Source organism: Schistocerca cancellata, chromosome 4 (assembly GCF_023864275.1).
Source record: "Schistocerca cancellata isolate TAMUIC-IGC-003103 chromosome 4, iqSchCanc2.1, whole genome shotgun sequence".
Classification (NCBI taxonomy): Eukaryota; Metazoa; Arthropoda; class Insecta; order Orthoptera; family Acrididae; genus Schistocerca; species Schistocerca cancellata.
The window spans coordinates 242,442,168-242,455,139 of NC_064629.1; positions in this window are offsets into that span (position 1 = coordinate 242,442,168).

The following is a 12,972-nucleotide window of genomic DNA, read 5'->3' on the forward strand; positions in this document are numbered from 1 at the left end:
AATATCAGTGCTGAACTATCAATCTCTTTGGTAAATTGTTGACCTACATTGAAATGCTGTAGTGCAGGGATGGCCAAGAATGTGGCACATGTGCATGCATGCGTGCCAAGCTTTCACACGCGTGCGGATCACTCCCTTCTGACATCACACGTCCCCCACTACCACACCAGCTAACTGCGCGTGTATGCGTGGAACTACGAACATGCAGTATGCGACAGTGCATTCGCATAAGGAACACCGCCCTGCTAGCATGTGGCTTAGTTTCATATTGTGACATTTGATAATATTAAGCTCTGTACAACACATCATGTTGAGCAATACTGAATCTTTGTTGGCTGTTGGTACACCTACAGAAAACAAACAATAACGCTGGGTTTGAAACTGCATCACACCAACAATATTGTGCTTCTCTCATCGTCACTCATAAAATTCTTACAACATTTAAGTTGAGGTATAGAAACAGACATAAAAGTAGTCTACAGCATGTAGTATGATGTGGAATAAGTGATTCTAACTACATGTGAAACAAGCAAATTTTATTATCTGGAACTACTGTACAGAATTTGCAATAACTACAATCCTCAACAAAACATATGACAAATACAACAAAATTATCACCATTAATTTAATTGTTTTTGGTTCGCTGTAGACATAATACAGTTCATATCGGGCACAAACTGATGGCACACGGACAAACGCTGACAGTTTCTCATATTTTCATCACACAGATTGCCACGTAATTGTGACCTATTTAGTTTCATAATCGGAAAAAACCTTTCGTACACGTATGTCGATCCAAACATTGATATAACTTTTGCAGCCTCATTGTGGAGACAGGGAAACTCTTCCCGAGGAAAACCTTTGTAAAATTCCTGGACAGTTTTTACATAAAAGAATTTGCCCTTTAAACGGTAATTACACTGCAGATCGATCAATTCCAACTGAAATGGCAAAGTGTCTAGAAAATAGTTCAAAAACAGATGTCAGACTGGCAGTGTCCTGAAAACATTTAGAAAATTGTGCCTGTAGTTACTCCAACACAGAAACGAATTCGTCAGAAGTTGCGTTTTCTCTGACTTTAGAGAGCGTAGGGAAATGGACGGTGTTCTTTCTCATGAGTTGTTCCTTACACAATGTGAGTTTCTTATTAATTCATCCACTTTTTCCATAAGATCAGAAATAATCTGCTTCTCACCTTGCAAAGTTTCATTGAGAGCATTCAAGTGTGCAGTCAGTGGTAAATAACATCGCCGTACACATCGTTCAGTTCCATGAGAAACTGTTGAAACTGAAGGTGTACTAAGCCATGCAACTTCAAAAAATTTAGTATGGTGACTACCGACTTCATCGCCTGCTCCAAATTTGCATATTTAGCACAAAGAGCTTCTTGGTGTACAAAACAATGAATTCCATACAAACCTTCTGTCGATCGTCCTAGTTTTTTACACAACAATGCTACAAGCCCATTTTGAGCTCCTCACATTGCTGGCGCTCCATCCGTGGTGACTGAAACTAACATTTTTCAATTCAGGTCAACGGCTTCAACTGCTTGTGCTGTCGACCTCTGTTCACGAGTCTGGGTATTTTGACATTGGCCTCTCAATATGTATATTCCTTATTGTCATTTCTTTTTACCAATATTAGTTTATTTCCAACAATAAGCAGCTTTCACTCGGTTAATACTCGGCAGAAATCAAACCTCCATTAGGATTGGACTTCCTTAACTCTTGTGCAAAAAGGTGTGCAGTATACTGCTGCATCCATTTTCAATAAGCTGCCACTCGAATTCAAAAATCTTAGCAGTAATCCACGCACTTTCAAATCGAAATTGAAGAGTTTCCTCATGGGTCACTCCTTCTATTCTGTCGAGGAGTTCCTTGAAAAATTAAGCTGATTCTCATTGTAATGCTGATAGCGTTTGCTTAAACTTATGGACTGATTTTCTTTCAGGTTCATGAACATTTATTTTTATCTGTTATTACTTTTATGTTGTAAGTTCATGTACTGACATATTCCATGACCTTGGAGATTTTCTCCTCAATTTGATCCTACAGAAGTTGACATGTAAATAAATAAATAAAATAAATAAATAAAGTTGGTACCCCTCATTGTGTCTTTCATTGGTACTAAATCTAACAGTTCTTCTGTCACGTGCAAATTTGTGTCGACTTCACAAACAAAAATCGCGAGTTGTGCAGTCTCCGAAATGTTGGTAGACTCGTCCAAAGCAATTGAGAATGCAATAAACTTGCAGGCACTATCAATTAACTGCCTGTAGACATCTGCTGCCATGCCAGCTGTGCGGCGAGCTATTGTTTGTCTGGAAAGACTAATTTCACTAAACTTCTTTACTTCCAGTGGCGTCAAGAGCTCCACCGCCTCAACAATACACTCCTTGATGAAATCACCATCACTGAAAGGCTTATTCGCTCTTGCAATTTTGAGTGCTATTTTGTAGCTTGCTCTTAAAGACAGGTAGCTACGTTCAGTTGCATGCTAAAAAAAGGAAACAAAATTTGAGTGAACCCTAAATTTGAATTATGACGACAAATATGTACAAATGCAAACATCAGAAACACAAAGATTTGTAAGGGGTACTCACGTCCGATCCGTCTTGCTGCATAACATTACGTCTTCTTAATTCCGCCAACTTGTTTGATTTATCAGCCCCAACTAAATCATTAAGTTCTTTGTGTGTGGTGTTATAATGCCATTCTATTGCAAATTTGTGGTGCCCGGCGAGTATGCGATTGCATAATAGACATTGAGAATTTTCATCCTTCTCGTCGAAAAAATATTGCAATTCCCATTCAGCTCTGAAGGCTCGTGACATTGTGTCACTACCCCGCCTCTTTGTGAGTGTGTGTTCCATTGCAACAACCCCTGTACAGTACTTATAAACTTCCTACAAATCGCTAACAAATAGCAAGGAATAAACACGGCTGCCACTACGAATCAACTAATGCACCATATGCCGTATGAAAAGATGTCACATCACACAGCTAGTCTAATGTCACGCCATGCCGAGCAGTGCCGCGAAAGACTGAGGAAAGCTGAGTAGTGGCGAGGCGGACCGAGCCCTGGACGGCACGCGTGCAGCACATCGGTACACGGGTGCAGTTTGGCATGCCGTGGCCGTCCCTGCTATAGTGACTGCCAAAGAAAAGGACCATCTCTGGAAATCTGTGAAGATTTAATATGAAGATGGACAGAACTAACTTCTAGTGAAAATATGCAAGCAGGTGAATGTATTTTTTTATTATATGAATGGAATTTATATTTTTTTCATAAATCATTTATTATACATCTACACAAAGATAGTTATTTTAGATTAAAATATTTTAGAATGTTGATTTAAAAAAAAAAAAGAAAAAAAAAAACAGAAAATAGTGACTCTTTATAGTCATGCTGTCGAGGAGTTGATCCCTCTGTGCCGCGTGGGATTAGGCAAGCGGTCTAAGGTGCTGCAGTAATGGACTGTGTGGCTGGTCTCGGCGGAGGTTCGAGTCCTCCCTCGGGCATGGGTGTGTGTGTTTGCCCTTCGGATAATTTAGGTTAAGTAGTGTGTAAGCTTAGGGACTGATGACCTTAGCAGTTAAGTCCCATAAGATTTCACACACATTTGAACATTTTGATCCCTCTGGTGAAGTAAAGTACTCAGAAAAGTATTTACACTAATTGTGAGCCACTTTGGAAGTGCAAGCGTCTTTATATCCACAAACAAATACGTTAAAATCTAGTGAGATTAGTTTAAAATCTTAGTGTGAAATAATTTTGGGTGAAAATAGTTGTTTAAGTTTGGTCAAGCATGATAATTGGATGCTCTTCTAGATCTCCTGCCGCAGGAGCAATAGTGGCAGAACATTTGTGGGAAAACATGGAGAAGGTGACAAATAAATTTCCTGGTCATAGTATTATGGAGTGATTTCAATTACTATCTATATACTGGGAGATTCAAGTGGTTAAGACAGGTAGTAAGGGCAGGAAATCATGTGAAACTCTGAAATATCTTATCCAATAAATTATCTTAGAGATTTAAACAGAGAACCAACTTGCCAAAGTAACATCTTAAATCTCCTGATTACAAAGAGGCATGAACTCTTCAACTCAGTTGACGTAGAGTAGGGAATTAGTGATCATAAAGCTATTATAGCATCACTGACTACATGTAAATAAGAATGTAAAGAAAGGTAGGGAGACATTTCTGCTCACCAATTGCGACAAGAAACAGAAATCACATTACTTCAGCAATCATCATCAGACATGCACCTCTGAGATGAAAAGTATTGAGTAGAAATGGACGCAAGTATGTGCCGAGTGAATTTGTGAGGGAAGGGAAAGATCCTCTGTGGTTCGACAGCAAAGAAAGCTTAACAGGAGATTAAACATAGCCAACCCTCGCAGACAAACAGAAACTCGACAAAGCGAAAATTAACATAAGGGAAACTCGGTGACATAAAGAATACTGAAATTCCTTGTTATTGTATCACTGAGGAAGATCATACTGTGGTATGATCGCATGGATGTCAAAATGACTGATATTTAAGTATGTGACTATAGGATAGGAAGTCAACTGCAATTATTCAACAAAGGGAAGACAGTTGAATGTGATATGTTATCTATATTATTCTGCATGGATTATGCAAATGAACTTGCTCCTTTTCTTGCAGCAGTCTACTGTGGGTCACAGGAGAAGTGAAGCGTTCCTAATGATAGGAAAAATGCACAGGTCTTTCCAATTTTTAATAAGTTTCATATGACACACACACACACACACACACACACACACACACACACACACAACTATAGATATTCGTGATGTCAGTCTGATGTAATCTTCTGTGCAGGGATCAACATGGATTCTGTAAATAACAGTTATATGAAACACAACTTGCTCTGTTGATTCATGAGACCAAGCAGCTGATACAATGTTCCATGACTTCCTGAACAATTTGATGCAGTTCCACACTGTAGCCCAATGAACAAAATATGAGTGTATTGAATATGAGACCAGGTTTGTGGTTGGATTGAAGAGTTCTTGGCAAATAGAACACAGCATGCCATTCTTAACAGAAAAATATCTTCAAATGTAAAAGTAACATAATTCATGTTATAAGACCATTTCTGTTCACAATATATGTAGAGGACCTAATGGATAACTTTGGAAACTCCACAAGACTGTTTGTGGATGATGCTATTTTATACAGAGAAGTCACAGCCTAAGAAAATTGAAGCAAAATGCAAGACCTACAGAAGATTGCTGCTTAATGCATCATATATCTCACAAAAATAACATGAAGGTAAAATTAGAGAGATTCAAGTTCAGTTAGTTTGACCCAGTAGCTCAGTGGTAATGTGATATTGCTGCTATTTGTATTGTGGACATTAGGTCCGAAGCATAATTCTCTGCTTAATGTTTGGTCTTACAAAGCTGTAGACATTATCAGAGGCTTTAACAACTCAGAAAACTGTTACAGACTCAAACAAGCTGAATTGTGTATGTGTATCCATGCACCGGACATACTGTGACATCATCAGACTACTACCGGAGAACATGGAGTCTTGCTGACATATAGTATGGAGCTTGTTGTAGGGAAGAGTTGATGCTATTTGTTATATTTAGCACCAAGTCTCACAGCTTATCTAATTTCAGTACTACTTCTGTTCTGTTGGAATTGTTTTTGTGCTTTTGTATTTCCATGACCTCTCTGTACATCCTTGTGTGGTAATTATTAGATCTTGCTAAAACAACAGAGTCACATAAACAAATTTGGTGGTTTCATGGTTCTGGTGCATGATCTGCTACTGCTGATTTATCCATCTTGCCCAGGTGACTATTGCTCTTGTTTTCCATAAGGTGGGTGTTAATGCTTATTTTTGTAGTTCTTATGATGGAGTTACACATTTTCCTCAGTAATAAGTTGTGTTGCAGTAGGCGGAACAAGATCAATAGTTTAATGTATGGAACAGTGGAAATAGATTCTGCAGCATTAGTTTATAGACAGAAGGATAAATTTGATAGATTGCTAAAGAGGAGCGTATGCTCCCTACAACCAGATATGAGTCGCACTGTTATTAATAAATCTGACAGGGAGACATTGTTGCTGATATTGAAGCTGGAATCTGTTTTTTTTCTTTTTTTTTACGTAAACCAGCTGCAGAAGAGCAGAGTCAGCTAGGATATTGCTTTAGGAACAACTTAATGAAGGGTTAAATGGAAGCTCTCTGAGACTTAAATTCTGTTAAGGACATTCTAATTCCATCTTTCACCTCTGGCAGTGTATGTTGATGTGAAAAATGCCGAGCTGCGCCATGCTTTGGAATCAACACTAAACTGTAGGTTCCCCCATAACTGGCTGGGCAAGTTAGTTCAATGGAAGAAGTTGACGGTGGCATACCATGCCTAGGAAAGCGCTGTTGTGTTCAAAACAGCTTTTGGATTGATGACTGCTTTACATATGGAAGCTTACGGGCAGTTGTTCTTCCTTCACACCATCTGAAACTGGAACAGGAAAGGTTTTCCTTGATTTTCATCGGGTTACCATCATGTTTTCTTTCAAAATTATGAATACATAACATATTCTTATAATGCTTTCACAAAAATTGGAACTCATGTCAAGAGGTCAGTGTAATATTCTCCACATACTCACAAGAATGCCAAAAGTACACTCTGAGTAGTCTATAATGGGAAATTCATTTTGGATGTGTCGAATTTCCTTTCACATAAGGCATTAACTCATGTTCTGGTAAACTAAATGCCTCATCAGCAAACAAACATAGAAATTCACCATCAGATGATTTGAATACATTAGAGAGTAACGCGTGTAACTACAACTGAGTTGGCTCAGAGAGATGCTGATATTTAGGGCCTCCCCTGGCTTGTTGAGTTATATTTTGACATGTCACTGTGTAATGTATTCAGATCATGTGGTGATGATGACCTGTTAAGAAGTCAAAACCTTTTATGATACCATTCTTGTGACCTGAGTCTGAAAGATAAATGAAATAATTTTATTTTACATGGCGGTCACTTGTTCACCTAAAGCAGTATGCCTAATCTGTGGAAACACATACGGCATTGCTGCTCCATTTGTGGCACCTGGTAAGTGACATCTGTCAGGAATGTTTAAGTTATAATGTGAATCTTTTCCAAAAACTCCAATTTTTAAATATTGGTGAATCCTTGAAACTGCCCTGCACTCCTGTATCGACCATTGAAAAGCAGTAGTTACTACACACAGTTGCCATTTACACCATTGAAGAATATTGCTTGTAATAGTTGTGCAATTATCTCATGTTGTTTGGGTTCTTTACACATGTGTACTTTTTATCTGTAGCCCCAAGGCAGTTTGGAAAATAAGGTCACACATGAAATCCTTTTGCTACATTTACCCAATCTTCAGTTGTGTTTTATGGTGTCATGCAAATAGATGAAGATATTTCCCCATAACTTATTGCATATGTGTCTTACTATATCTGTAGCAGTCATAGTGCCAAGTAAATATTTGAAGTGTAATGACCGGAAGCTTTCCCTGTTGTCATATAAGTGTGAACAAATGAAAACACCTAATTAATAGCTTCCAAATGTGTCAAAACTATAAACAGTTGAGGAGACTGTCAGGCCTTGTGGTGTAGTGGTAGAGCATATGCCTGGAAACCGGAAGGCTGCAGGATTAAACCCCATTCAGACCATGGATTTTTCAGTCTGCATTTAATGTAGCTTTCACCTTTTGATGGTGTGGGAATATTCCAGAAATCATACATGGTTCACATTCCATGTTAAACTGTATGTGGCCTGTCCATGGGTTGATAACTGGGGTAAGTTATGAACACGCAAGTTGCTGAAGTGGCGTCCTATTGAAAGGCTTGCACTGGGCCATTGAATCACAAGATATTATTAACTTGAGAACTTTTTTAAAGAATGAATGCTATGTTAAAGAGGTGTAAAGTCTGGGAAATCTACAATTATACATAAAAAATTCAAATATTTTGATTAGTTATTTTTTACCTACTTTAAATGACAGGCACATTACTAGCAACATTTCACAAATAAATTCACAAGACTTGTCAAATCCAGTGGAATTGTCAATTTCAGCTGATTGATCAGACTGAGAGGAACCATCCATTACTGCAGTGTAATCAAATATTGCTTCAGGTGTGTCTAATGAAAAAGCAGGAACCTCAACCAGCTCGTATAAATTTGCTTAGCAGTCAGTGCTGCGATAGAAAACTAAGTGAAAAACTTCTTATGAATAATGACTGTAGCAAAGATTAGGAAGGAAAAGCAAAGAAATTTTTGATACAATTATGTGTCTCATGTCGTCATTAGTACCTTCACTAGAAACACTAATTTCCAAAAATTAAAAGTACTTGTAAAAATTGACTTCTTACAAGGAGTTTCTGATGCTGAGGAACAAACACTAAATCTCTCAGGTGGGTCTCATTCATCACATGCAGTTTGTGACATAGCTAGGTGGTTCAGCCCCCCATCTTTTATGTGTTTGATCCCTGACGACAACCAATGTTTTGCTTTATTTATATCTTATTTTATGTACATTTATTTGTTGGCATGTAACACATACATGAAAATCTGAAGTTCATATTTACCCTCAGTTTATTACTCAGATTCTTATTTTAGTTTTTGTGATTTCATGGGTGTAGTTGATTTTTATTAGAGCATTCATAATTTGAAGATATAATTAACTGATGTTAGTGCTTCAGTTTGTATTATGCAAAACCATATGAGCTGTTCAACATATTTGAGAAAAGTGACCTGTACCTTTCAAACGCTAAGCTATGCTACTTCCTAGTAACATATTTTAAATTGCCTAGATATTATTATGTTCCAAAATAATTAGATTTGAACTTCATAAGTAGCCCCACTTTCCACTGCAGATTTTTTCATAACCATTATTGATTACACACTTTTGTTACCTTATTTTTTCTGTACAACATTATTTACAGCACTAATTGCATAACTCACTAATTAATTAATTAATTAATTAATTGTTTTAGTTATATAAAAGTACAGAAGTTATGGAAGCACATTTTTTTTACTTATAAAATGCAATTTATATTTTGTAAGAGTATAAAATACGTAATGGACTAACACTGAATGATGTGCGATTATAGTGATGTGTAAAACAAACAAAAAACAAATAAAAATCACTGGCTTCCAGTTCCTCTCTCACACATTCTTATATTTCTTTCCCTACCAATGCTACCAATACTACTGGTAATCCTACCACGTCTTACTGTACCAAAACTACTGAACCACTGCTTTGGTAGAGCACAACTTTAATCCCTAAAGATCCTTGACAATTTCTACTTACAATAGCCACCATAGCCAAAGTTACACAGGCTTAGTCCTTTGTATCAACAGTTATGACGGGCCACACACATGCCATTTTCAGTGCCTAAACATCAACTCTTCATGAATAATCACCATTTTTCGACACTTCAAGGCCTCCTTTTTTCCACCAAAGAAATGGTCATCATGCATCTGGTGGCTCCTACAATGATCTGACCAAAATTTTTGCAGCATTGACAGCAAGGTCACTGGAGCATTGGGCATATCACACAACCGGCCTGCTATCAACAAGGATATCAAAGCCACAGTCCACAACTACCTCCAGTGCACTATTTGTCAGGTCACAGTGCCTCATTGTTCCACACCATATCGTGCACCAAATCAGCCATGAGAACATATCAGTATTAATTTTACTAGTCCTTCCCTCAAATACATGTATCTGCCAATCATCAGTGCTCTTTCAAATTATCTGTCAAATTACCCATATATCATCCCAAAACTACACTGAAAGCCCATCCATTGAAGGTCTTCCAGAAATCGTAGTCTAGAAAATGGACCACAGTTTACCTCAAAAAATCCAAGAATTTTTGCAACACAGTGACATGAAGCACCTTACTTGCCCTCATGTGTCAGCCAATGGTAAATGGAAGTGGCAACACTGTCCAACAATAGTGCCAACCCCAATTACCTCGCCTGAGGTATAGACCTGTAGAGACCAATTCTGAGCTTCCAACCATTGTTACACCAGAAGCTGAGAAGATATCAGATTTTGGGCATACTTTGGTTACCAGCCCACTCATCTGTGTATTACTACACCACAGGATAATTCTGCATCACAGAACACATGGATATGATTAAACACCTCCCTGCAGTCTCGCCTAACAATTCCCTTCATGTTGTCTCCAATCATTGTACTGACAAAGGGGGAGGGGGGGGGGGGGGCAGCTATGTCAAACTCATAAATATTTAATGGTAAAATCATCTGCAGCTACAAGGGCAGAGCATGGTTTTTTGCCACAGGAGATACCACCAGAAAATTTTAAGACTATGTATACCACATGTAAGTGGCCGCACCTTCGGGGGCCAAAGTAAATTGTACTGGCGATTCAGTTCTCTCCATGGATGCAAGCAAGACTACACTTGTGAAAAAAACACTAGCAGTGATTCAGATTTCTCTCTAAGACTCCAATGGGATGGATACTTGGATTTGTTGTGCATTTTGGTTGTACACACTGGCTGTGGACAGGACAGGAATCATTGTCTGTCACTGCTAGTCCTATCAATATTTGTTGAGTGGCTATCAGAGCTAGGACTTGTGTATGTGTAATCATCCCTAATAAAGTTGTCATCATTGAAATACAGAATTGTCATAGTTGATTGGTTTTATGTGTTCCTTTCCAATTATTTCCTTGTGAATTATGTATGTAGTGACATTCAATGACTGAAAGTAGTTGGCTCCAATGGTCCACGGAAACTGAAAATTTTAAAATATTAAAGAAGTAATCATAAGTGGCTGCCAGCATTGAGCAGACAGTAAAGCAAATATTCATTATGATCATCATTGTAGTCACGTACACATGCTCAACATGGAAAAGGTTTTAGTATATCTTAAGAACATAGAAAGACAGGATTATACAATTGTGAATATAACACCCTTTACTTAAATTATCATTACCACACCCAATATATTCATCTCATTTTGGGTCATCTTACAGTCACACATATAAAAATTTTACTTTTATGCCACTTAACAGGAGTAATTGGTTTTTATGAAATCTTGATGGAGATGTATGAAAATACGTTGTGATAGCCTTCCTGTCATCTATATTTGCCTGTCTGTAGCACACCCATCTACTGATTTACTTCTGCTTCACAGTACTTTAGTGCCTGACCATAGCAACCCCTCAGTAACAGCTGCATTATCAAAAAATAAGAAAGTCTTATATCCCTAATATGTAAATTCCTGGTGGAATGTAAATATTTAAGGAGTAATTGTATCAGAGGACGCACAGTCATCAGCAGGATATGAAGAAAAAGCATCTCCATATATGCCTAAGGCAGGCATATGAAACCCTGAAGGATGTTTACATTTGGGCTGTATGCAATCAATTAAAATTGAAAACAAACAGTATGAACTTCAGCGTAAAGAGGGAGAATGACCCTGTCACATGCATGGATGAAAAATCAATAGACTGTGAACCAACTCTTAAGTTTTTAGGGGTGAATGTTGATTGGCAGTTAACACAGAATGAACACACAAAGATACTGGCAGAAAGAGTCATAAATGTGTTATGGTCTTAGGGTTTTATCATTAGTTTTTAACAGCCAGTGTCGTGTGCTGTCATAATTCCTACATGCAGTTAATTCTTAGCTATGGGGTTCTTTTCTGGGAATCAAAGGCACAAAACATGGACACAATTTTTAAACAACAGAAAATGGCCATAAGAATAACAACTACATGTAGTTCTGTTTGGCCATAATAAGCTGACCCCTCAAATGGCAGGAGGCATAACTTGCCCCCACATTAAGACTGCCAAGGGGAGAGGAGCAGCAAGGGAAAGGCAACACCAACTCCTTCCTGAAGTGCTGCTGCCATTACCTACTTTTTTCTGATACAAAAACAAAGAAGACAAGCATGGAAATATTGGCAGTGCTTAGAGAGAAATGAGTATCTTACAACTAGTGTTAATTTTCTCTACTACTGGCAGTACCAGTAAAAAGGGTCAACTTCTCATCGCAAAACAGTAAACTGAGTATCCTTACTACATCGGGTAAGTACATCTGCCAATCTGATGTGGAAATCAGGGAAAAGTTCTGTGTATAATCATGGAACAAGAGCCAATTTGGATTTACATTTACCAAGGAAAAACAAACAGTAAATTCGATACATTATTTTCTATTAGGGAATAAAATTGTATAATTAATTGCCAAAGGAGATGAAAAAGATAACTAAAGTACACCTGTTTAAAAATGCAGCTTAACAATTTTTGTAACTAACACACACAAAACAATACTAATACCCTGCTCATTACATGCTCATAGTGTACTGTTCTTTAGCGAGCAAGGTGGCACAGTAGTTAGCGCACTGGACTCGCATTTGGGAGGATGATGGTTCAAACCCATGTCTGGCCATGGCTATTTCCCTAAATCACTCCAGGAAAATGCTGGGATGGTTCCTTTGAAAGGGCAAGGCCAACTTCCTTTCCGATCTCTCCCTAATCCGATGGGACTGATGACCTCGCTGTTTGGTCCCGTCCCCCGAATCAGCCAACTAACAGTGTAATGCTTTTACAAGAAAATCATGACAGTTCTGTAGTGCATGATAGAAATGTATTGCCATTCTCCTGAGTTAAGAGCAGAACATCTCACTTGTCATTTGGAGTGAGGTGAGTGAAGATGCTGACTCAGTTTTTAGATGGACTATGGGGATTATATGAAGACATGCTAGGGGCATAGTCGCATGTTTATGGGCCTGGAATTAGTATTCTCATTAGATTAGAGGGAGTGTGAGAGGCAAAGCAGCATGCATGTGACCCATGAATCACAAGTGGGAGCTCTTAGCACGTGCAGTGATGCAGTGCAAAACTAGGATAATATAAGTTACCAGCTGCAAATTGTATGTAAATCAAAGAACGTTGTACTGCAGGAATTAACTGAATGAG